A 27,496-nucleotide genomic window follows, 5' to 3' on the forward strand; every position below is an offset into this window, starting at 1 on the left:
TATTGGTATGATTATACACCTGGGGACTCAGTTTTGAGATCTATGAGTGAAGAATGTGCTTTTCAGGCTTTGTCTGAGGATCTTGTGATCAAAAGGCCACACTACACATATTCTGTCTCTGAAACAGATGATGTGAATGATTTTCTTTCACTCACATTTCCACAAAAGCTTTGGAATATAGTTGAAAGTGATCAGTTTGAGTCTATTTGGTGGGATGAGACAGGCACATGTAGAGTGATCAGTGAAGAACTCTTTAGGAAAGAAGTCTTGGAAAGAAAGGAGCCTTTCAGAATATTTGAAACCAAGAGCACGAAAAGTTTAATTCGACAGCTTAATCTTTATGGATTTAATAAAAACCGACAAACCGTTCAAAGATCGGCTTCACTACCTGTCTTTCTGGAAGAAGAAAACAACATCTCTCTTTTGCGTAAGGTATTCCAAAATTTTCACTTATCGGCAATATGTCAGATTAAATCATGTGACCTAGAAAGCGTGTTCATATATGTGGCTCAAACGGAGTTGAAACTTGAGGTAACAAATTATTGAAAAAGTTTTATCTTTTTGAAGTTGAGAACAGCTGGAGGTTAGAATATTGGATGTTTAACAAACCTTCCTAGTAACTTGAAACCAGATACAAGTTCTGAAGCTACTTAAAGTGGTATTTACTGTATATACACAACATATTTTTAGTTGAGCATATACGTTCTAACATGTTACCTGTGAAAACTACCAACAGAGGTATTTTATTTGATGTTATTTCATTGCTTCCATTAAAGGAAACTTTTAGCGATATGAAGGAATGAAATTAGTAAAGAATGAAAAATGAATATAATAGACAAGAAAATATTGTCACAAAACCAAAACTTTATTCTCCCATATGACTACTAGGAGACTTCCAGCTGAACAGGGCATTTAAAAAACACTCTGTAAAGGGCCAAAACAGAAATAATTTAGGCTTTGCGAATATGATCATTGACGATTAATTAAGTTTTCAGGCATAGAGAATAACCAAAGAAGCTGGCAAGTCCCTGTTCCAACTTTAAGAACTCCGAAAACTGAGTTTCACACAATTTCCACGTGAGAAAATAAAATTCTTTCGGTTTTCCTCAGCCATTAAAAGTGTAAAGCTCTAAAATTAAAAAAGAAGAAGAAGAAGAAGAAGTAAAGCTCATTCTCAGCTCACAATAGACAGTGCAAAAACAGGGGCAGGCTGCCCTGCCTTGATTGAAATGTAATTCCAAGAGGAGGGGCGTCAAGATCTGGGCTGTGAGTGCTGGACACCATCACTGGACTCCCCTGGTAGACTCGGAGGCCGTTCTCAGCCCTGTGCCCTGGCAACTGTGCCATCTATTTTTTCTTTCTTCGCGTTTGGTGAGCTGAGCAATCTTGACCCAAGACCCTTGAGATTCACATTCAGGCTGACCACGCCTTCAGCGGGTGCTTTTACGGGGTGAAGGGGCGGGGGGAGGGCTCATCGCCCGCGCATGCGCCCAACTGGGCGTCGCGGCCAATCAGATTGCAGGCGCCGACACCTGGCAGCCAATCATCGGGGGCAGCCCGCACGCCTGTAGGGGGAGCTGAGGCGGCGCCCCAGACCTGAGGAGGCCTCATCGCCTCAGGCTCGCGTCCTCAGGCTCAATCTGGGAACTGCCTAGGGCAGGTGAGCCGCAGGCAGTTCTGTCTCCTCCATCAACGGGGACCGGTAAGGACTGGAGCGTGGTTCAGCCCAAGCGGTGCCTGGCGGCTAAAGGGAGGGTTTCTCGGGTCCCCACTCGCACAAGGCCTTGCTCGGCGGGGCGGCTGGTGAGGGCCCGCGGGCCCTCAGGAGGGAGCGTGCGGCAGGACCCACAGGCCTCAGGCTCCTTTCACCCTCTCCCCTCTCTAGTCTGGGCGGGCTCTGCTCTCCAGCAGCTTTCCTGCCCAGGGGGTGGGACAAGCCAGCTCGCGGAAAGGGCCTCTTGGGCCCCTGGCCCCCGGCACCACGCCCAGCTCTCCTGTGGAACCTAATGTATTTAAACACACAGGCACAAATCTTCACGGCCCAAGCCGGTTCTGCACCCAGGCACAGTCAGGTGGGCGCAGCAAAAAAAAAAGAAGAAAAAAAATCGATCTAGTGGCCTTTTCACTGCCCTGGTGCTTTGGTCGTTTTCCTGTTTCCTCTTGCCTCTCCTCGGACTCCAGGGCTGCCCCGTCCTTGGGGGCCCCGAGATTCAGGCCTTTGGTTCGGGAAGTTGGCAGATGAGGTATTTGTTTGTTTGTTACTGAGAGAAGGGAGGTGGGAGGAAGAAGCTCAGGGCAAAGGAGTTCAATCACTTGGTCTGGTTGAGTGTGAGACACCTGGTCAGCATCCGTAGGGTAGGACCAGGTAGGGCCTGGGGGGATAGAATGTTCCCGGAACAGGTGACTCACCCTGAGCTTTTCTTCTGCTTGTCCCCAGGATGTGACCGTTTGCTGCCTGGTAGGTCTCAAGCGCTCAGGATTTCAGTGGGCCCCTGAGGTAAGGTGACAGACATCTTTACAATAAGGGACAAAGTTGTGGCTTTCTTACTTTCCGTTTTTCTCCTTTCATTCGTCGGCTGACACGTTGGTGTTGAGAGAGAGTATTCCTGATTGGGGATTACCTGACCCTGATTGCGGGTGCTGACTTCAGGGCAATCATGGTTTCAGGTTTGCAGCTTTCTGAGTGGCAAGCTTAAAAACAGGCAGGGTGACTTGCTTTCTCCTGCCTTCTTGAAAGAAAAAAAGTAAGAGCACCATGGGTCTTAAGCTGTGTAGAGCTGACTCCTACCACTTGGTGAGGCTAAAATGGGGCAATGCACATATCCTAAGGTTTTAGCTAGGAAAGCAAAGCAGTGCAGGTGTGGGGGTTCCCTGGTGGCCTGGTGATTAGGATTCTGGGCTTTCACTGCAGTGGTCTGGATTCAATCTCTGGTCAGGGAACTGGGACCCCACAAGCCAAACAGCATGGCCAAATGAATAAATGAATCAAGTGGTTCATTCAGAGACAATGTCCTGTGATTTAACGTGTTCACGTGAGATTACTTGCTCATTTCTGTATCCTTAAGGGCTTTTTTTCATCAAGTAAGTGAACTCCACTGGATGGGGGCGAGGCACCATCTGAGTTCATTTCATGCGAGTAAACAAGATCATAGGAAGCCCTATGCCCAGCAACTTGTGCCTACAGCTGTGTTGTATACTTATCTTGCTGGTACAGCTTTGAACTTCACAGCATGTTTTGTTTTGGTCGCAACATGTGGCTTCATAGGATATTAGTTCCCCAACCAGGGATCGAACACAGGATCCTGGCAGTGAGAGGACTGAGTCCTAACCAAACCACTGGACTGCCAGGCAACTCCTTGTTTCGGTGCTTTGGATTGGTGTGTGTGTGTGTGTGTGTGTGTCTGTGTCTGTGTCTGTGTCTGTGTCTGTGTGTCTGTGTTTTTTTAATTTTTGCTATATTTATAGGAGAACTCTTCTGTGTGTAAGTATGATGTGAATGGTATTATAACTTGAAATGTTTGTGTTGTACATACGATCTCAAAATTGAATAGTTTGAAAGAACTTCACACTTGTTATCTCTTGGCCTAGGATCTCTCCTGAGGTAGTAGTCAAGCTTTTGTCTGGCTTGGCCACCTCTGAAGACTTAGCTTGTTGAATCTACGCTCTCTCACTTGCCTGTACTCATGAAGCCTCAGTTCCTCCTTCTGTGGGCCTCTCCAAGGGGCTTCTCTTGTGGAGGCTGCTGTCTTTTCTCAGAATGAGTGATTCAGGAAAGCACTTGCACCCATGATAAAGTGCAGAGTCTTCTTTCAGATGTTACACATCTTCACTTGTGTATTTGCTTAGTCTCCCAGGTCAACCCTGTGATAGATTGAGAGAGAACTACGCAACGGTGGGAATATCAGGAGATTCGATTCACTTGAAGGCTGGTTACCGTACCCATTAATCCACCATGCCAGCCTTTTGTTTCATATGACCTCAGCTCTGTCAATGTGAGCAAATTATTTGGCTTGTGTACCCTTCTTGTGTGCCGCTACTGCTGCTAAGCCGCTTTGAGTCGTGTCCGACTGTGCGGTCTCATGGACAGCAGCCCACAAGGCTCCCCCTTTTCTGGGATTCTCCAGGCAAGAACGCTGGAGTGGGTTGCCATTTCCTTCTCCAGTGCATGAGACTGAAGCCGCTCAGGCGTGTCCGACCCTTCGAAACCCCATGGACTGCGGCCTACCAGGCTCCTCCATCTGTGGGAGTTTCCAGGCAAGAGTACTGGTGTGGGTTTCCATTGCCTTCTCCAGCTTGTGTGCTCTCTGGCTTGATCTACTCAATTCTTGATGTACTCAGTTCTAGACCTACTCATTTCTTGATCTTCTAGCAAGTCTCCTCTTTGTCCCGGATTAAGTTTTCTGTTTCTCTGGATGGTTCCCATCAGCAAACAGACTGACTATAATGTGACCTGTCGTTAAAAATCATCTTTGGTGACACATCCTGCTTCTGCTGCTTTTTTTTCATGTTTGCTTATTATAGACCTCTGCAGAGTTGTTCCTAGGCTTTGTTATCTCGAGTTCTCTCATTTTCCTTTAAAGCCGCTCTTGTCAAGGCCACAGGTGAATTTCAAATGTTTAACTCCGTGGTCAATTTTTAGTTGTTATCTTATTTAATTTATTGGCATCCTTTATGAGACTAGCTCATTTCCTCCTCCCTGAAAAAAATGTTTCACTTGGATTACAGAGTGCTTCTCTTTCCTGCTTCTCTTCCACCTACAGTTCTCCCACATACAAAGTGTGACCTTTGTGTCTGGCTTGATTCAGATGTCATATTTTCTTTTTCAATATTTATTTATTTAGCTCTGTGGCATGTGGGATCTTAGTTCCCAGGCCAGGGATGGCACCTGTGGAGAGTCTTAAACACTGGATCTCCAGGAAAGTCCCCTCGTTTGTGTACTTTCAAGATTTCTCCATTTCATGGCTGTATAGCAGTGAATGTTTTTGTTTTATTTTTATGGCTGCATATGGTAAATGGCTTCCATGCAGTCCGTTTTGAGCATATACCACAGTTTGTTTATCCATTCGTCAATGTTGGGTAATACGTGGATGGTGTACTCTTTGTGGCTATAGTGAGTAATGTTGCTGTGAACACTGATTTTGCATGGACTGAACATTTTCAGTGTTTGTGGATATGTACAAAAGAGGGAAATTCCTGGATCATATGGCTCCTCTATATTTAATTTTTGAGGTACTGACAAACCACTTCTGCAAGAGTGGTGGTACCATTTTACAGCAATTACCTCAACAATATCTGAAGATTCCTTTTCTCCACGTCCTCTGCAGCACTTGTTATTATTCGTCATTTTGATTGGGTGTGAAGTAGTATGGGTGTGAAGTAGTATCTCAGTGAGACTGCTTTACATTTTGCTAGGGGCTTCCCTGGTGGCTCCGAAGGGAAAGTGTCTGCCTGCAATGTAGGAGACTGGGATCAATTCCTGGGTCGGGAAGATCGCCTTGAGCAGGAAATGGTAATCCACTCCAGCACTGTTGCCTGGAAAATCCCATGAACGGAGGAGCCTGATAGGCTACAGTCCGTGGGGTTGCAAAGAGTCGGAAATGTCTATTCAAATTCTTTTCCTGGTTGTTAAAAGCTTTTCTTTTTTAATTGTTGTAGAAAACATCTAACTTAAATTTTTACCATTTTAACCATTTTTGCATGCTAGTATTTCACACACTTTCATCAGCTTTTGGAGAAAGAAATGGCAAGCCACTGCAAATCCGATGGAGAAAGGAACCTGGTGAGCTTTCGTCCATGGGGATGCAAAGTCGGGCACACCTGAGTGACTAACACATATACACACACATAGTCACAGTGTTGTTTTGTTGTCGTTGTCGTTGTTTTAGCTGTGCTATGCAGCTTGAATGACAGTTCCCTGGTTGAGGATCATACCCAGGCCCCTGATAGGAAACTGTGGAGTCCTAACCTCTGAACTACCAGGGACTTCCTTATCACATTGTTATGAAACAGATCTCTACACCTTTACATCTTGCAAAATCGAAACTCTGTGCCCATCACTTGTCCCATTAAACAGTAACTGCTCTTTTCTTGCCTGTTGACCTAGACCGTGGACTCCGTCGTTCTTTTTTGTTTCCTCTCGATTGCTTGACTGTGTTAGCTATTTCATACAAGTAGAAACTTACAGTATTTGTCTTTTTGTATGACTGGCTTATTTCATTTGGCTTGATGTCTGAAATGATCATGCATGTTGTAGCATGTGACAGAATTTTCTTTATATGGCTAAATAGTATTTCATTGTATGTATCTATGACTTTTTGATGGACATTTCGATGGTTCCACCTCTTAGTTGTTGTGCTTCGTGCTGCTGTGAGCACGGCTGTGCAGATATCCCAAGACCCCATGTTAACTTCTTTTGAATTTATATCCTGAAGTGGAATTGCTGAATCGTGTGTCAGCTCCAGTTTTTTAATTTTTCGAGGAGCCTTTAAACTGTTTTCTGTAGCAGCTGCACCATTTTAAAATCTGTCCATAACACACAGGGATCCAGTTTCTGTACGTGCTTGCCAACAGTTGTCCTTTCCTTTCCTTCATATGTAAATTGTGTGTGTATATGCACACACAATTTTTTTTCATGCCCTTTTCCATTATTGTTTTTCACAAATTATGAATGTAGTTCCTTGTGCTATCCAGTACGATCTTGTTTGTCTATTGTATATATTACAGTTTGCATCTGCTAAACACCAGCTCCCAATCTATGCCTGCCCCACTTTTCCCCTCTTGGGAATCACATAGTCTGCTCTCTCTGTCTGTGAGTCTGTTTGTGTTTCATAGATAAGTTCATTTGTGTCATATTTTAGAGTCCATGTAAGTGATACCATACGAGATTTGTCTTTCTCTTTTTTTTTTAATTTTAATTTTTACTTTATTTTATTTTACAACACTGTATTGGTTTTGCCATACATTGACATGAGTCCGCCACGGGTGTACACGAGTTCCCAATCCTGTCCTCCTCCCACCTCCCACCCCATATCATCTGTCTGGATCATCCCTGTGCACCAGCCCCAAGCATCCTGTATCCTGCCTGGAACATAGACTGGCGACTATCTTACATGATAGTGTACATATTTCAGTGCCATTCTCCCAAATTATCCCACCCTCTCCTTCCCCTCGGAGTCCAAAAGTGCGTTCTATACATCTGTGTCTCTTCTGCTGTCTCTCATACAGGGTTATCATTACCATCTTTCTAAATTCCATATATATGTGTTAGTATACTGTATTGGTGTTTTTCTTTCTGGCTTACTTCACTGTGTATAATCGGCTCCAGTTTCATCCATCCCATTAGAATTGATTCATACAAAGTCTGCCAGCAATAAATGCTGGAGAGGGTGTGGAGAAAAGGGAACCCTCTTACCCTGTTGGTGGGAATGCAATCTAGTACAGCCAGTATGGAGAAGAGTGTGGAGATTCCCTAAAAAATTGCAAATAGAACTGCCGTATGAGCCAGCAATCCCACTGCTGGGCATACACACTGAGGAAACCAGAATTGAAAGAGACACATGGACCCCAGTGTTCATCGCAGCACTGTTTATAATAGCCATGGCATGGAACAACCTAGATGTCCATCAACAGATAAATGGATCAGAAAGCTGTGGTACATATACACAATGGAGTATTACTCAGCCATTCCAAAGAATATATTGTCTTTCTCTTTCTGACTTCCTAAGTATTCTTTTTAATGCTAGTGTAGATTCAAGTATTTACTTAACAACATGCGTTGCTACTGTATAAAATGTGGTTGACTTTTAAAATATTTGTCTTCTATTCTGCAAGCTTTATATTAATTCTGATACTTGTGTTTTCTTCAAGATTTTCTATATACAAAAGTATGTTATCTCCAATATACTTCGACTGTTTCCTTTCCATTCTGAAGGCTGTTTTTTGTTTTTGTTTTTTCTTGTCTTTTTTTTTTTTTTTTTTTAACAACAACAACATTTCTCTTTTGTTACCTGATTGCTCTGGTTATAGAACTGCCAGTATAATGTTGAGCCAAAGTGTGTAATAGACTTCCTTGTGTTGTTCCCAGTCTTAGAGGGAACGCTTTCAGTTTTTCATTATTAAGTGTGATGTTAGCTGTGGGTCTTTTTACAGGTGCCCTTTGATTGAGAAAGTTCTCTTCTGTTCTTAATTATTAAGTGTTCTTTTAAGCCCAGTTCTGAAAAGGTGCTAGATTCAGGGAAATGCTTTTTCTTCAGGCAGATGTGTTATTTGTTTCATTGTTTTAAAATGGCATAATGTTGAGTGACTTTCATATAATGAAGCAACTTTGCATACCTCCCTAAATCCCATGTGATCATGGTATACAGTCTTTTTTATATGTTGTTGGATTTCGTTTGCCAGTATTTTGTTGAGGACTCTTTCACCTGTATTCGTAAGGGATATCAAGGTGTGTGTGTGTGATGCCTCTGTCTGATATTGGTATGAGAGAAATACTGGCATCACTTTGCCTGCTATGTGGGGAAGAGACCTGTGGCGTGAAGGATGAAGCATTGTTGGATTTAAGTTTAGCCAGGATTAGAGGGAGAAATTTAGGATAAATATCGGTGTGGAATTGGGGTGAGATTATCAAAGAGAGCTCATTCTCAATTTCCTAGGCCTGTGTTAAGTGCTTGACATTGAATTATGCTGTTTGTTAACTAGGTATAGATAGATTATACTTTGAATTTGCTACCTATTTTCTTTGTTAACATTTATGAAATTAGAATTTGTGAATCAGGTGTAATGTGCATTTAAGATACGTTTTCTTCAAATTTTACTACAAAACAAGATGCCCTTGAATAGCCGATGCCTTTTTAAAAAGAGCTGGTAACCTTAAGTCTAAGAAATAAGCATGTTTGTCTTTAAGAGACAGAAACACCTTTAAAAGTTATAAATTTGCCCAAGAAGATGCAACTGGTGTGTGGTTAACTTAGAATTCCAACTTAATCTTCTTTGACTCCAAAGTCCATGTTTCTGAACGCTGTACAACAGTGCTTTTGTAAAAATACTCGTCCTTTACATGTGATTTCACCTAATGATCAGTCGTGGTGGATTTTTGTTGTTGTTTTTTTTTCTTTATTTTTTTAAATAGAAGAGGTTAAAGTGAACATGGGACAAAGCTTATGATTCTAGAGCCATGTAGACTTGTAGTCATAGGTTTTTCAGCTGTCACTGAGTCTCGTTGACACTCGGTGTCTTTGTCTGTAAGATAAGGATGTTTAAAACTACTCTAGAGTTTTGGAGATAATCAAATAGCCCATTTTTCTGTACTTAACTAATATGTAGTATGTTTATACTTAGGTGGCAGTTTGTATAAAGGAAGCCCTGGGACTTGTGGCCGCACCCTGTAAGAATAAAAAAGTACTCAAAATATGGAACTACCATGTATGTTACGTGAAGAAGAACAAGAGCCAGAAGTACGGAAAAGGGAGGGAGAAACCAAACAAGCAGATGATGATGATGATGATGAAGTGATCTTGGTCGGAGTGGAACATGTAAATGAAGATGCTGACGTGATCTTTGTTGGGATGAGCTCAGCTTCAAAACCAGTCGTTTCAAACGTACTGAGCAGAGATACCCCAGGTTCTTGTTCAAGGAGAAAAAGGTATGGTCACTTCAGGAAAGGTAACGCTGACAAATTACAGCCTGTTAGTCATGTGACTCCTACATCAGAAGCAAAGGCTGTCTTGCCAGTTTCTGACTCTGAATCAAGATCAACAGATAGTCCTATTATTATTGAACCTCCGTCTCAAGCTGATTATAAAAATATTTCACCACAAAGAGTGCCGAATTGCTTTTCAAAGGAGTCATGTTCTTCTTTGATTACCTTCACAAGTTCATTGCAGCATCCAGCAGAAAGAGTGGTTTCTGCAGGAGATATGAATAAAAGTCCTCATGTCTCAAAGGTACTTTCCACTTGTGAAACAAATAGCAGAAATCCCAAAAGGCCTAAGCTCAGTGATGGCATTATAGGGGAACATTGTTTAGGTTTTTCCCCTTCAGGTATTTTTCATACAGTGACCACTCAGCAAAGCACACCAGACCGTGTCCATACCTCACTAAGCCATGTTCAGAATGGAGAACCTTGTCCAACACCTTTTCCAAAGGACAGTGTTCATTGCAAGCCTGTAAGACCTTTAGGGGAAAATGGACTGACAAAAACTGATTTTCCAAGTTTAGCAAGTCCAGACAAAATTGGTGATCCCACAGAAGGAAAGCTGACTGTGTTACTTGGTGACTTCTACTATGGAGAGCATATAGGAGTTGGGCAGCCAGAACCGAAGACCCACACAGCGTTTAAATGCCTCAGCTGCTTGAAAGTTCTAAAAAATGTCAAGTTTATGAATCACATGAAGCACCATTTGGAACTTGAGAGGCAGAGAGGTGACAGCTGGAAAACCCACACCACCTGCCGGCACTGCCTCCGCCAGTTTCCTACTCCCTTCCAGATGCAGTGTCACATTGAAAGTGTCCACACTCCCAGGAGCCCTCCGCAGTCTGTCGCATCTGTGAGTTGTCCTTTGAGACAGATCAGGTTCTCTTAGAGCACATGAAAGACAATCATAAGCCTGGTGAAATGCCCTATGTATGCCAGGTTTGCAGTTACAGATCATCATTTTTTGCAGATGTGGATGCACATTTCAGAGCATACCATGGTGACACTAAGAATTTACTTTGCCTGTTTTGTCTCAAAATTTTTAAAACTGCAACAGCCTACGGACATCATCATAGAGGGCACTGGGAAAAGAGTTTTCGCCAGTGTTCCAAATGTCGGCTACAGTTTTTAACTTCCAAAGAGGAAAGGGAGCACAAGACCCAGTGTCATCAAATGTTTAAGAAGCCTAAGCAGCTAGAAGGATTGTCTCCTGAAACAAAAATTGTTATTCAGGTATCACTGGAACCCCTTCAACCAGGATTGGTGGAAGTAGCATCCATTACTGTGAACACATCTGATTTTGAATCATCACCCCCCAAATCTAAAAGTAGGAGGTCAAAAAAAGAAGAAAAAAGTTAATTCTGCTTTCAGTAAGTCTGAAGCAAGTATTTCAGTCAAAGTTAAAAACCCCATTAAAACCAAAAAGATCAAATTATAGCATTATTCAATAATATCAAATATAGGGAAACCGATGGGTAATTTATGTGATTTTGTTTTAAATACAGGAAGTACAATGTCGTTTGATCTGCGTATTGAGATGTTATTTAAAAATATATTATCTGTTTTTCATATAATTGTCTTAACATGTAAAAAGATTGTGTGCACGTGTGTGAGAGAGAGAGAGAATGAGAGAAGTGGAGAAAGGAAAAGTAAGAACCTATTTCGGTAGCTGATGTTACTTGTAAGTTCGAAAGCTCTAGTATACATATAATCTGTAGAGTGTTTTAGCAACGTAATTTTCAACTGTTTTCATGCCTTGAAGTTCTCAGTATCAGCTATATAGCCAGATTTGAATGTCACTCTCTGAAGTGCCTCTTGGGCTGATCGAAGATAACCTGGCTCTGAAAGCGTGCAGTGGAGAAGTTGATGGAGAAGCTATGATGTGAGTTTGGACCAGACACGGGATTTAATCAGTGAAGAGCTGTGGCTTCTTGTCCCAGCTGAGGAAGAGGCATACATTCACTCCAGGCATAGAGCCAAGGTAGAAGGAACACTGTCTCAGAGTGCGTTTACCTAGCCCAGGGACATCTCAAGGAAGCCAACGGTTACAATGCCTGTGTTTGGTGAGAGACCCTTGCAAGCATCAAGCAGGCCCTGTGTATCACTGACTGCAGTTGGAGAAGCAGAGATAGTTAATAGAATGAGACCTGGTGCCTGTGGACCTCCTGTTGAGTGATCAAAAGGGGAATTTGATTCATTGCGTCCCCTTTGCCAGTTGGCTGGCCTGTAGTCCCAATGAGGTAGGCATATCTGTGTCAGACACAGTAGCAAAGCAAGTTAAAATTCCCAAAGGAAAGAGAGCCTTGACGTCCACTTTGATTTGTGCTGGACCCATAGTTTTAACTGCAAAGGATCAAACACAGGAAATCTGTTCAGCTTTTGAATTGGGCTAAATTGAGTTCTCTTACCCTTAAGCTACAATGGAGTTGTCCAAGAATAGTAAATATGGCGGATAAAAATAGTCCAGGGTGATTAAACCCTTTTTAGAACTCTTCCTTATATTTTCCAGTTACATGTGTCTTACCCTAGTTGAACATGTGAAGATTTCAGTTTTGTATCTTATCTTGCCTTGGACACAAATGTAGTAGCGTTAACATCTAATTCTTGGCGTGTGTAATTTCCCATTGTATCAAACTAATTGAGTTTCAGTCTTTCTTGACACAGTCTGATGTGCAGGAATTGTCTCCTGTATTTCAGTAATTATCAGGTCATAGAGTTATCCTTCCTCTAATCTCGCCAACCATCTAATCTGTGATTATACTTGTGGAAACCTTTTTTTCTTGCGGTCTCCAAGGGCTCTTTCACAGACCTGTGGGGTACAACCCCTCTAAGTATTGGTTCCTGAACATCAGCACACTTGGCTGCCTCTGTAGGTCCTTGGAGTTGAGTCTCCTCCTGGAGTTGAATGTCACCCCTTCTCCACTTCTGGCACAGATAGCTAGCGGTCTCTGTGCACCATTCAAGGAAGCTGGGATCCTGTCTGTAGACCTATGCCAGGAGCAATCTCTCCGTTTCCTCTTCCTTTCTCCTCCTCTTTGTCTCTCCCCACTCTCCCCACTCCTCAATTTATTTAAGTCCTCTAAGCTTTCCCAAAATGCTGGAAAGTGATAATCACCAAGGGGTTAGCATCCCTCTCAGAACTGAAGAGGAAGGACTACAGATGATTAAGCTGTAGTGAGTCTATTGTCTCCATTTTAGGTAATTTCCTGAGTGTAAATTCAAATTCAAATAAATTGTGTTTATTTACTCGAAGCTTGATTGGTTTATTTGCACTTTGAATATTTTACTAGGGCTTTCCAGTTAGTTTACTTGGGCCCAAGCACTTTGCTGAGTGTCAGCTTAAACCACTTTTAGTTGTATAAAGAGTGTGTGTGTATTCTGGTCTCAGGTGAAAACTCTGTGTGTAAATAAATACGCAGACTATTGCATTCTTATCTCCTTTCTTCGATTTCTGTAGTAAAAAATACGAAATGTTTTAGTTATGTGTTTTTATTGTTGCTGAGTATTATCAACACTGTTACTGTTAGTTGCTGTGAAGTATGCTCCTAAGGAGGACAAGTTGTATTTATTGCCAAATTAAAAGGTTCCAGCAATATGGTCCCTGACTGCTTCCTCTCTTCCATTCTCTGTCCTTCTACTCTACTATTTTCCCTACGAATGTACTCTTTTTGACAACACTGGCCTTGGTTTTCCTCCATCAAATTCCATTTCTTCCCGATCCAGAGACTGCAAGTGCTGTTCTTCGGGAAATGCTCTTCCCGTAGGCCTGCATGGCTTGCTACCTCCCTTGTTTGAGCTTCACCAATGCTGTTCAAATAACACAATCAAATCTCCAACCCCCTCTCTTTCCTCCTCCTCCTTCAAGGCACTTGAAGTCTCTATCCTCTTCTTCCCTCTCCAGCCTAAATTTCCTAAATTTTCACACACACACACACACACACACACAGACACACACACACACACACAAACGAAGAGATAATAACCTCAGGGCTTTGCTTCTTAGATTTAACTTGAGTCAGATTCTGTGCCTGCAAATAAAAGATAGTTAATAGTGAGTTGAGTTCTTTCAGGAGCTTCCTCTGCTTTTCTATTGATACCTCTATATTTTGTTCACACAATGACACTTTGTTTTCTTTGCGAATATATTGAAGATCTGTCAACATTACTATTTTGTTACTACCCTTTGTGAATTTCCTTGTCTGCTGTGCTTGTTCTTTTGGGAAAAATTTATTATTTTATTAATGTTGCCAAACATTGTAAGTAAAATTAATATTTGTAGAAATAATTTTTAAAAAATTATTTCTGCTGTCTTTTTACAAATAACATGGCATATTTTTATTTTTTTAAATAATCGTATTGGTGTTGGCCAATTCTGAACTTCTAAATAGTGATGTGTAAATGGGCTTTCTTGTTCTGAGTACCATCAAAAGCAATGAGTATCTGGCTTAATAAATTTCCGTTTCTGTTTTTAGATCTTGAAGAGAATTGTTTGATTGGATAGTTTACAACATTTGTTGAGACATTTACTTTTCTTTCGTTCTCCGTTCGTTCCTTTCTTTTTCTTGCTTTGTTCCCTTGTCTCTCTTCCTCTTTCTTTCCTTCCCTTTCTTTCTCCAGATTTTTGCTTGACTGGACCTTTCCTGAAACAAATGTAATTCCACTCAGAGTTGAATATTATCCTCTCAGAATCCCATAATTAACCTCCTTGTCCCCTTATTAGATTTGCCACAGTTGTATCAATGTTTCTGATTTTCTTTTTCCAAGAAGCAGCTCTTGCTTTATTATCCCAACAAGGTTTATTTTTGTTGTTTTCTATTTTTGTTTCAATTCATATATACTTTCTACATTCTTTAGGATTTTTTCCTTTGTAACTTTGTATTTTAGAAGCTTTCTTTACAATTTTTCTCTCTGTTAATGTATTAAATTTACAGTCTTGAATTTCAGATGTATATCAGAGTGATTTAGTTATGCAGATACGTATCTATTCTTTGGTAGGTTCTTTTCCATTATAGGTTATTACATGATACTGAGGATTTCTTTTTTCTTTTTTTCCTCATAGATGGTTTAGGGATTGACCTATGTTTATTTGGCAATTTTGTCTGAATCCCAAATATTTTTATGTATACATGGTTTTTAATTAAAATTTCATTGTCTAAGATTTTTGGCAAGTTGATTCCAAAGATTTCACTATTTTCAGGCTGATTAATTTATCGTTTGCTGAGAATTAAGTTTTCCTTGGAGCTCTGAGGGTATGTGTGTGTATCCACTGACATGTCTATACACACATCCTTTTCAGATTCCTACATGTTTTAAGATATGTAAATGTAGTTTCAAAGATATTTTCTGTTTGTATGGTGAAAACATAAAATGTTTTAATTTTAGATATTTGTTCCCCCAAATGAATATAGTATAGAGAGTAAGGTATAAAACTATATTCCTTTGAGAATTATCCTTACTAACAGAACTTGGCAATGTTAAAAAATTATTCATAACACTTCCGAAAGGTTGTAAGGAAAACTTGACTCAAGGTAAGAGTACTACAGTGGGGTATTATAACATGGGAGAGAGATTGAGCTTATGTCTGACTCCAGCAGGGATGCAGCTGGGATTTATAGCTAAGGAACAGGGTGGGTCCATGGGATTACAAACAGAGATGGGAGACTGAAAAGCAATGGACAACAATAACAGAATGGGTGTCAGTGGATGGAAACTTATTAAGAGGACTATAAGGGTGAGGGTGGATTCTGGCTCAACTGAGAGGATCATTGCTGAGGCTAGGCAAGGCTGATAAGATATTCAGGTGAGTGAAATGATATTTGATCTGATACTGAGGGTGGTCAAATCAAGGGTGGGCTGTGTTTTCTAAAGTGAAGTAGCAGATTCTGGATTAGATTGGACTAGATGGACAGGCAGCCCTGAATAAAGGCATTGCCCAAAGTTGGCAGTGCATTAATGAACGAGTGCTGCATAACCAATTAGCCAAAACTAGCAGCTTGAAACAATATAGTTTCATACTGCTGGTGAAAGTTGGGAATCCAGGAGTAATTCAGCTGAGTGTTGTGGCTCAGTGTCTCATGAGATTGCCATCCTCTGAAGCCTTGCCATGCGCCGGTGGATTTCCTTCCAAGATGGCTTACTCACATAGCTGTTGAAACCAGTTTGCTTGCTGGCTGTTGGGAGAAAGCCTCGGTTCTTTCACATGGGCCTCTCTACAGGGCTACGTGAGTGTTCCCAAGATATGACTAAGCTGGCTTCTAGAGTGAGTGATCCAAGAGGATGAGCAAGGAGGCTGCAGTGCCTTTTATGACCTAGTCTCAGACGCTTCATTGTTCGTTTCTACAATATTCTAACATGAGAAGTGAGCCACTAAGTCCACCACACATGTGAAGGGGAGAAGGAAGGAACCGTGGACATAGTTTAAAACCGCGTGGTACACAGATGGCCGGAAACTGTTTACATGCTTGTATGTCCAAAATGCATTTTCCTGCCAATGCTTTCAAACGATTTATCTGTTATAGCATTAACTTGAAGTTCAGGACCTTGTCGTCTAAGTCAGGTCCAGCTATGGATCAGGGTCCACGTGTACAGTATCTCAAGTGTTCTGTTGCTCAGTTGTGTCGTATTCTTTGCGACCCCATGGACTGCAGCCCTGAAGGCTCCTCTGTCCGTCAACTCCAGGAGCTTGCTCAGACTCAAGTCCATTGAGTCGATGATGCTATCCAACAATCCCAGCCTCTGCTGTCCCCTTCTCCTACCTTCATTTTTTTTCCGCATCACGGTCTCTTCCAAAGAGTCAGTTATTTGCATCAGGTAGCCCAAGTGTTGGAGCTTCAGCTTCAGCATCAGTCCTTCGAATGAATATGCAGGAGAGATCTACTTTAGGATTGACTGGTTTGATCTCCTTGCAGTCCAAGAGCCTCTCAAGTCTCCAACACATCAGTTCAAATTATACAAGTGTAGTTCCTCTAGACCTGAGGATGTGTGAGCAATAGAGATGAGTAAATCTGCTCCCTTTCACAGCCGACATGCAGTGGTGGTATGTTGGGGCATAGATAACCTTCATAGACACTCCTGTTCCAGAAAGGGGAGGGGAGATGGGAGTCAGTAGTAGCAGTTGTGAAATCCCATGGGTTCTTGTGGGCAGTCCTTTGATTAGTATTTAAGGCCTGGAAACTTCCTCGGCTTCAGTCTCTGATTTTTTAACTCTACCCCCTGACGTGATGCCGTTGCGTGAAAGGTGGCTAGTATATGGTTACATGAAACAGTCTCCCTAGCCTGCTTCCTGCTTGTAGAAGGTAGAAGTCCAGTGCTCCTATTTTGTACTATTGCTGGTCCTTGCAGTCCGAGCTGAACTTAAATATGTTATCTTAAAACCTTGGTGTGTCTCCTGATACTCTTACTGGTGTTCATGGCAAAGCACCCCACTCCAAAGCCACAATCACACATGTCTTCATAATAAGGCTTACTCTGTCTTGGTTTTCTGCTGAGATAGCTGAGGGATAACACCCTGAACCTTGGTAGAAGTCTTATTGTGTGACTGAAAGGATCTCGGAGTGACACCCCTAAACTCTTTGGAGGGTATTGGCCTGACTAAATAATGCCATGAGGCATCCCCTTCCAGCTTTCTGAGGCTTACCAAACAATTTTACAGTCACACTCACCTTTAGAACACCTTTGTTTATAAAAAATAATACGAAGAAGAACTGGCCTGTTGGTGGTGTAAAATGTTATATTTAGACCACCTAATCTCAATGCCCTGGATATGATCTTGCTTGAGAGTCATTAACTTTAACATCTTCTGTCGTCTTAAAAGACTGAAAAATTGCCAAATTTTTAGAAAAATTCCCTTCATGTTTTACTACAGGCAGCAAGAAGAGACCAGGAAGCACTTCTGGCTGTTTGGATGGAAATCCTCTTAGATAAGTCAATTAATTAAGTACAGTTTGTCCTCCCTGCACATTAGGTACATTTTCTAGTTTTCATAAACTGCAGGTGTAGTGGACTTTCCTCTTCACACTCCCCAGGCTCTTTCCTCCTGCCTCTCCTTTCTGCCAGGCATTCTAGCTGCACGACTGTGATTCCACTTAGAACGTGTTTGCTCAGTGAGATAACGGGGAGCGATTCCCTGGCTTCAGTGCTTCTGCTGGCCAGAGACTATGTACCTTTCCCTAAGAACTTCATGTTTTTGCTGTCCAACTTCTATCACCTGGCTAGGTCAGTTGCAATAGCTCATACTCTCAAGCGAACTGGCAGGGATTTCTGCCTGCAAATGTGCAGAAACATACATGTGTACACAGTAACATCGCTGAGAGGAAACTTGTCCATATGCAGAAGTACAAGCTTTCTTTTCCAGGAACATGAATTTTGATAAGCACTCAAATTTCTACGCACACATGTGCACAAACATACACGTGTACACAGTAACATCCCCGAGAGGAAACTTGTCCATATGCAGAAGTACAAGTTTTCTTCTCCAGGAACATGAATTTTGGCAAGCACTCAAATGTCCGCACGCAGATGTGCACAAATGTATGGGTGAACACAGTAACATCACTGAGAGGAAACCTGTCCATATGCAGAAGTACAGTTTTCTTTTCCAGGAACATGAATTTTGGTAAGCACTCAAATTTCTGCGCGCACATGTGCACAAACATATGTGTGTACACAGTAACATCGCTGAGAGGAAACCTGTCCATATGCCGAAGTACAAGCTTTCTTTTTCAGGAACGTGAATTTTGGTAAGCACCCACATGTCTTTGTCCTTGTTTTTTCACTTGCTCATCGATCATGTCATGTTACACTTCTACCTCTGTGCCTTATCCTCAAAGGTTCCAAAACCTTGGCATTTGCTATTGACAGGGACTGGCCTGCAGAGCAGCGGGCAGGGTTGGAAGTTCTTGGCATGAACAGCTGTATAACATGTGCCTGCCTTCTGCATTCTCCCATCACCTTGGACAGCTTCACAGTACCAGTCACGTTGGCCTGATCCATTGCCTGTGCATTCCTTCAGGGGACCAGAAAACAAGGACCTCTGAGCTCAGCTGATTTGAAGAACTGCTTTCTCGGTGTGCCCCTCTCTAGGTCATTCCTTGTCAATGTTGTGCCCCTCTTGCTAGCCTACCACCCGTTACAGCCCCCAGCATTCTGAATGAGGCCCCCTGTTCTTCCTATCTGTGTAGCGTTCTGTGTGCACCATCTGCCTGTGCCCCCACGTGCTATCTCCACGTAGCAGGAAAAGGCCAGAAACGCCTGAGCCTCCAAAAGCCCCCAGAGACTGTGACAGGCCTGGGTCTGATGCAAGGTTGTGAAGAAGGTGCACATGGATACAGGGTCTCTTCCGATACCAAGAATGGAACTGGAGGCCATAAAAGTAAGGTGGCATCCCTACACATCTTCCTTTGTGTTTAACACTACCCATGCACATGGAGTCCCCCAACGGATGATGCCCGGGGAAACCTGCAGTTTCTGGGCCCAGAGCTAATGCCTCCGTTGGACAGAAAGCAGTGTTACTATCTGAAATGGACCAAGAGGGCTTGAACCACCCATGCCTCAGTGATTTGCTAAATGCCAAGGCTCTGTTTCAGTTGCTCTCATTAGGCCCAGGTCGGACTCCCTACAGTCATGCATCCCTGCTTCCCTACACAGCACCTGTTGCCAAGGCAGCCAGTGCCCGGTTGGGCCCAGGGACATCCAAGACGGTCACCTGGAAGGCAGCATCCCTCTGAGTGTCACCTGGGTGCAGATCCCCTACAACACAATCAGAGACTCTGCTTGAGCAAGACTACCAGAATCCTCCTTCAGGTGCAGACGTGCACCTTTGCCCTTCAGGCCCCCAAAGCCAGGGGCAAGACCCCAAAGAAAAGAAGGAATTCATGTCAGAACTTTCAGCGTGGACAATGGGGTATCTTTGGCAGGACCGCTACTGCCTAGAGTCTGGACCCTGAAAACCAGCAGGCCCTGAACTGTGCCAGGGGCTTCTCTGTCTCCCTCTCCTGGGGTCCCTTGGGACATGCAGTTTACCCACCGCCCTTGTCTTTTCTCTGTTCCCTCCCTCACAGGCATATCCCGGCATAGGGTCACACAGGTAAGGCCACTTGTGCTTTCCTCGCCTTTGGGCACTGCCAGGGAGGCAGGCTGGAAGTGCCTGGAGGCATGCCACGCTCACAGCATGTCTCTCCTAGGATGCCTGTGGTTTTGCAGATACAGCATACTTTAGCACATCTCATGTTTTGTGTCATACCGTGCCAGTGTGTGCCACCCTCAGGGAGGGCGTGTGCTGGCTGCTGGGCTGATCTGGGGCAGCACTGGCCCAGGACCTTCCCAGTTCTCCTTGTCACATGTGTGTGGAACAAGTCTCCAGTGCAGCAGGCAATCTGTGACTCTTTCTCCTTCAGCTCTCTGCCCATCTCGGCAGGACCTTAGCCTCACCATCCCGGGTCTTGCCATAGGCACGTCCATCATTTCCAGAGGCCAGCCCGTGGCCCCACACACTGAGGGCTCCACAGGCAGTGGTTTCAAAGCCCCACCCCACGTGATTTGCTCTGTGTGAATCCTTAGACCGTGAAACCCTTTTCCTGATCCAAACACACACAACAACACGGTAGAACTGATGAGCATGTTTTGTATCTGGTCTAATTGCAGATATCTGGAGCCACAGTCTGGAGTTATCACTGGCCATCCTTTCCTCGTTCCCATCCTGGGCAGGGTCAGTGCAGAGATACGGCGACTGACCACCTTCAGCCTGGTCGCCTCATGATTCCTCTTCTGGTTGCTCAGCACCTCCTCTCCTGCCGCCTTCATCTCTGCCTCTGCCCTGGGCTGGACACACACACACACACAGGCAGCACAAATAAGCACGTGTGTATACACACACACGCTCAGCACGGGGACACAAATGCAAATAACGAACATAGGTGTTTCAGGAGGTGAAGGCGACCGAGGCCAGCAATGGCGGAGATGGCGACAGTAGGCACCATGTCCTGCCCTTGGGGCTCCCTGTTCACCTTCTCCACGAATTCTTCCATATTTTCCCAAGGCAGCCTGAAGCCGCTTCCAGCGCAGCATGTGTGGTGGTGCTGAGCCACCAAATGGTGGATGTGGAATTTCACAGAAGATCCCAAAGTCAGCACACAGGTGCACTGGGACCCCGGAGAGGACGCCCTTGCAATTTTAGGCCTTCCCAGGGTAAGGGGCGGGAGTGTAAGGCACAGGCAATCTCAAACTCAGTGAGCAACAGGAGGCCAGGAGATGGAAGGACCCATGGAAGGATGATTCTGACAAAGGAACTTAATTCACCCTGCCTCTAATAGTATCACCTAGCACTCTCAACTCTGCAACCACAACTGATTTGAGGGGACTTGCTTCACTCACAGACACACTGAATCCCCAAGCCCCCAGTCTCAGCAGGCCACTTGCTACATGCGTGGCCCAAATTCAGACTCCGCAGCCAGCGTGCATGAGACTGAGCAAGCCCATTTGGGAAAGGACAGTGTCCCGGCTAGCACAAGGCTGTCCCTTCATGGCCCACCTCCAGACCCCTTCACCACACGTGTTTCTGTCATGGAAAAATCTTCTCTCCTGGGGTAGTCCTTCAGGAGATCATCCCACTGATCTTCGCTGATAATCTGCTGGCAACACTTTGCAGCTGAGCAAGCTTATCCCTGGGCTGACCAGGATCTGAACCCTCACACGAGCAGCCAAGAACTCCAACAACAATCATCAACTGTATGCAGGACCAAAACAATACCACCTCAGCAATCCTGTTTGATTCTGGGCAGTTGTGGCCTGACAACCAGTTGAGAAAGTTAAGGCTCCTGGTGTCCAGCCTGCAGCTGGTGCTCCCTGTTCAAAGTCCCAGAACCAACGGACTGGAGTGGAACGATGTCCCCTATACCCTGCAGGAAGAGAGGGGAGATGGGTGTGGATCCCAGAGGTGGATCATCCACACCCCTGCACACCCACAATCATCATTCCCGGACTCACGTGTTACCAGTGATGTCAAGGTAATACTCCTTTATGATCACTCTTTTCAAGAAATAGGGGTGGTCTCGAAAGGAAAAGATCAGCTTGCTGCATGACCGTGGATGGCTCGCACCTGTACCTGCTAGGACAGGGAGGAGGGAAAAGGTGCAAGCTTCTAGGGTCCTCAGCTTGCCTCCCAGGCAGGCATTAACAGCTTCCACGAAGCCTCTCCAAACTCTCACAGTGTAGGACATGGATAACATGGTCCTCCCACACCCCACCAAGTCCCATGCCCACCTGTCCTCATTCTCCCTCACTGACATTCAAGTCGATCATGTAGCTGAGAAAGTCTTTATCTTGGTCGCTGATCATGACAGGAACTTGAGGGTGGTTCATAATCTGCTTGAGGTCAAGGAGCCATTTACGCCACATGCTGGGCCCAGAAGAGCCAGGCGCATCAGCCCTAGTCTGGGGTGGAAGAAGGACACGGGAAGAGGCATCTTCAAGGATGCTGGCCACTTCTGCTTACCCAGCCACTACTGATGAGCTCAGGCCCTGCCATACCATCAGACAAGCTCATGGCTCTGTGTTCCTGGTGGTGTTCTGTATCTGAGGTGGTCTGCATTCCCCAGGCAGGGGCTGTTTCTGATAGCTATTATTTCCCAGACCTGTGTATGCTGGGTAGTGGCATGTCACTGCCTACATGGTAGGACTAACAATCGTTGTGACAAACCATGTCTGAAAGCAAAGGGGTTGGGGTTGGCTAGTGTATGTCTACATATGTTCTGTGGGTTTGTGTGTGTGTGCGTGTGTGTGTGTGACTCCCATATCTCAGTTATTTAAGGAATCATTCACCTTGACAACAATAACTGTCAGCTAAGGCGGCTCTGGTGTACTGTCTCTGGTCATTTCTGACTTAGAGGCTGTTCCTCCTCAGATGCAGGCCTGAAGTAGACACACAGGGTCATGGCTGCGACACTTACAGGTGTGGCCCTGCCCGGACTCTACTCAGCTGTGCCTTTGGAGCCTGCCAATTGCCCAGTACCACACTTCCTTCAGGGTCCACCATCCTGCCCCCTCGCCTCCACCCCTCCTCCTGCTCCTGCCTCTGCACCTCCCCCTCCTCCTGAGCAGCGGACCACAAGGAGTAGCAGGAAGGATACCACGTTGGCCCAGAAGCCAGGGATGCCCTGGATGATGGCACTCTTCTGAGCCAAGTCCCGCTTCCTCCTCTCATGGCTCTTGCACATGAACCAAACGTAGGCCCTGTAGGTTTTCTCAGGCTCAGAGCTCAGTTCCACTTGCAGGGTCGCCAGTGCCTGCATCACATCTAGTGCCGGGAGCTCACTCGGGCCTCCAGGCCTTTCCTGGCACTGCTCCTCCACCGTCTTCTCCTCCAGCTCCAGGGAGGACCCCTGTCGCTGTTACTCATGCGGCACAACCTCCACATCCTCAGTGATGTCCTCTGGAAGCAGCTGGAAACCCCGTCTGATCCCTGCCACGACTCCGTCCACCTGGGCCTCGCCGTCCTCTCCTGCCTCCACTCTGAAGAGGGTGGCATCTTTGCCTGGCGTGGCCACTGGTGGCTGCAACGTCCCAGCCATGCGCAGCATCACCAGGACAGGCCACGGGGCCCCATCCCCCTGAGCACCTAAGGAGCTCACAGCTAAGGAGGTCTGGGGTCCCAGGACGCTCCCGCATTCCTCTCACGCTCCTCTTGGCTCTGGCCATGACCCCAGCCTGGGTCAGACGCTAAGGGACAGGACATAATAGCACCACAGCAAGTGGTGAGCAATGGCGGCCCAGGGTGCAGTAATCCTGTGGGGCCCACTAGCGTTTTTGCTGTGGGGAGTGTGGGGCATGGTTCAGAGGCTATGGCTCGCGTGTGTGTGGGGGGGGTGGGGGGCGGTGGGTGGCCTGAACTATAGAAACGGACGGTGGGAGCCCAGGACAGGGTGAACGGGCCCTGGGACATCAGCCATACAGGCGGGGCCCTAGGCTGTGAGCCACGCACAGGCAGCTGACCCAAATCTAGATCAGTGGCCGAGAGGGTGGTGGACAGCACACGATGGACACGCCCCTAGACCGGATGGCATCTTCCGTGGTTCCTGGGATCCAGCTCCACTACGTGGCCAGACTCTGATCCAGAGAGCTAGCAGGTTTTGCATCTGCCGCTACCTCAGGCACTGTCATTGATCTGGTTCTGGAAATTCCAGCCACGGTTTCCTGATCCACAATCCAAACAGCACACTCCTGTGTCCCACAGGACCTTCAATATCTGGGAGCTCTCCCTGAGTATCCAGAGGATACACAGGGGTGCCAAGTGGCTGGATACTTTTCTCCATGGGACAGACAGACTGTTGCTGGCCGGATGCTAGGGGAGTAGGGAGAAACCCCACCGTTTGCCACGTTGATCTCCATTGTTCAGGGACACCAGGACCCTAGGGTATAGAGCTCTCTCTTTGTCTCTTTGTCTCTGCTTTGGCATAGCACTGTTTGGAGCAATCCTCCCTTGTGTGTTCCAGGGCTGGTGTCTGTGTGTCTCCTTCTCTTTAAGTGGTGCTGTTGCCATTTGCCACTCTATGGACACCAGCGCTTATAGGAGAAGCTTATCCTTGGAGTGAAGGCAAGCCCTTCTCCTCCTGAGTGAGTTGCACCGACGGGAGATCAGTTATTTTTTCCACAGGTTTCGAGAGTGCTTTCTCCATCTTGAAAGCCAACAGTGGGCAGTCCCTGCTGAACCGCAGAAGGGGTCGGGTAACCCTCCCTCCCTCACTGGACAGACATGAACCTGCACAGGCCTGAGGTGGCTTGGCCACACTTTTCACAGAGGGAGAAATGGGGCATGCTCTGCTGGCATGAGGAAGCTCCCTGAACCTTGTTCAAATTCCTGCCAGTGAGTCGCTAAGGACAACTCCCTGTTAAGTTCCGTGACTCACTGGTGCGGGAGACATGTACGTCTGCCCATTTACCCTATCGAGGCCCTTTCAGGTGGTTCTGTTCTCCATCTGAGAACACGTACCAGCCTGCCCAGTTACCCAATCCTGTGGGGCGGGGGGCAGCAACAGGAACAATCTAAGCCATCCATCGTATAGTCGTGACCCCCTATATATGCTTTCTGCAAAGAGTACAAAGAGTGATGTTTCAGACTGGAAGACTATGCAGGTAGCAAGTGCCTATGCTGCGGTGCTGGTCCATTTCTGAAACCTCACATAAACGGCAAGTGTTGCTCATGCTCACGGTACGGTCAGGGAAAGAATTCCCAGTGTTCGAGAAGGATGGAAAGGCCTTTGTAGCTGCATGTCCAAAGGGCTGTGGGGTCACCCGCTGTGGCTTCTGTGTCTGGCATTGCAGCCTGTTCTGTGTCTTGGCTCCTCTGCACTCTCCCTGGTGGCCCCCAGTCAATTTCTTCCTGCCTCTCCTTTCTGCCAGGCTTCCTGGGTGCACCACTGTGATTCCACTTAGAAACTGCTCACTCAGTGAGATAACAGGCATTGGTACCCTGGCTCCAGTGCGTCTCATGGCCTGAGTATGTACCTTTCCCTATGGCTTTCATGTTTTCGCTATCCAACTTCCATCACCTGGCTGGGTCAGTTCCGACACTTCATATTCACAAGCGTACTGTCAGGCAATTTTGTGCGCACACATGCACACACATGCGTGTGTACACACTAATATCCCTGACAGGAAACTTGCAGATATGCAGAAGTACAAGCTTTCTTCTCCAGGAACATGAGTTTTGGTAACCACCCGAGTTTCTCTGTCCTGGTTATTTTCTTTCACATGCTCATCGATCATGTCAGGTTGCACTTCTAACTCTGTGATTTAGCCTCAAAGGCTACAAAATTTTGGCATTTTTCTCCTGACAGGGACCGATCTGCAGAGAATTGGGCAGGTTGGAAACGCTCGCCCTGGACAGCTGAGTGACAGGCACCTGCGTTCTGCATTCTCCCATCACCTTGGACAGCTTCCCAGTACCAGTCAGTCTATTCTGATCCATTGTCTGTGCAGTCCTTCAGGGCACCAGAAAACAAGGACGTCTGGGCTCAGCTGACTTGGAGAACTGTCTTCTTGGTGTGCACCTATCTAGGTCATTCCTGGTCAAATCCGTGTCCCTTTTGCTAGCCTACCACCCCTTAGGGCCCACAACATTCTGAGTGAGGCCCCCTGTTCTTTCTATCTGTGTAGCTTTCGATGTGCACCTGTCTACCTGTGCTTCCAAGTGCTATCTCCCTTTAGCAGGAAGAGGCCAAAGAGATGTCCGAGCCTCCAAGGGCCCCCAGGGACTGTGATGGGCCTGTGTGTGATCCAGTGCTGTGAGGATCCGTGTGTATGTTTGGCAAAACCAATACAAATATTGTAAAGTAAAATAAATAAAAAATATAAGAATTAAAAAGAGAAAACCAAATTCTTCCCTTAGATGAAGATTGTTTACAACCCAGTGTGTGTCCATTGGCTGGACATGGTCCTTGGAATTTCGCTGATGGGTTTGGACCCTAAACTTCAAAATGATGGCAGAAGGTAGAAAGACATTTAGACGTTGTTCTGCGAAAGCAAGGAGAAAGGCACTACTGCCAAAAAGATGACTAAGAGGGAACAATAATAGTCTTCTATCATTGGAAAAATATAATGGTCCCAGGGAGAGTATTTAGATAATATAAAAAGGATCCTTGGGAAGGAAAATTCAGACTCTCAGGAACATTTTCTACGTCAGGACTTGTGAAATAGTGTTCCAAAAAAAGAGGCAGAAACTGTCTTCACTGAAACATGGAAAGTCACCTGAAAATTGAACATGATAAGAACTCCAGCTGGGCATCGCCAATCTACTTCTTAAAGATGAGTTTGCCAAGATGTAGCTTTAAGAAAGATCTTGAACTGTAGGCCAAGAGCGAACAAGCTATTGCTGCAGGGAAAACATAGATACGTCTCATTAAGTATAATGGTAAGTAATGTAAGCTAGACACAGGGATGCATACTGTATGATTCCGTTCATGTAAAGGTCCAAAAGAGACCGAACTAATCTATGCGTTGAAAGTCAGATATCCTAGTTATCTTTGGAGTGCGGTGATTGGGAGAGACACAAGAGAGTTTTCAGGGTTGCCGGTGATGTTCTGTTTCTTGATTTGGATGCTAATTACGTGGATGTGTTTAGTTGGTGAGTATCCATGGAACTGTACACTCCTGACTTATGTATTTTTCCATATGTATATTGATAACAAAAAGTTATAAAGCTTTTAAAAATATAAATACATAACCATGTATGGAGGAAGGAGCACATAGATAAAGGGCCACTTCTGATACAAGGCGTGCAACCTGAGGCCATAAAGATAAGGTGGCATTTCCACACGTAGTCCCTTGTGTTTATGACTACCCTGACCCACGGAATCCCCCAACAGATGATGACCTGGGAAACCTGCCCTTACTGGGCCCACAGATCAAGCCTCCCTTGGGCAGATAGCAGTTTTTCTATCTCAAAAACAACAAGAGGGCTTGATTCCACCCACCCTCACTGATTTGCTAAATGTGAATACTCTCTTTCAGTTGGTCTCATTAGGCCCAGGTAGGACTCCTTACAGTCAGGCATCCCTGCTTACCTACAGAGCCCATGTGCCTAGGAAGCCAGTCCTCGGTTGGGCACAGGGATATCGAAGACGGTCAGCCAGGACGCAGCTTCCCTCTGAGTTTCCGATGGTGCAAATCCCCTCTGAAAACACCAGACAGCCTGCTCCAGCAAGACTGCTAGAATCCTCTCTCAGGTGCAGACACACACCTTTGCCCCTCAGGCCCCAAAAGCCACAGGCAAGGCCCAGATGACAGAAGGAATTTACGTCAGGGCTTCCAGCA

General features: G+C 45.3%; 1 pseudogene; it reads right to left on the reverse strand.

The window, feature by feature from the left end:
* Positions 1–1,443: 1,443 nt before the first annotated feature.
* Positions 1,444–23,420, reverse strand: LOC128070981 (testis-specific Y-encoded protein 1-like; annotated as a pseudogene).
* Positions 23,421–27,496: the final 4,076 nt, after the last annotated feature.

Source organism: Budorcas taxicolor, chromosome Y (genome assembly GCF_023091745.1).
Source record: "Budorcas taxicolor isolate Tak-1 chromosome Y, Takin1.1, whole genome shotgun sequence".
NCBI classification, from domain to species: Eukaryota; Metazoa; Chordata; class Mammalia; order Artiodactyla; family Bovidae; genus Budorcas; species Budorcas taxicolor.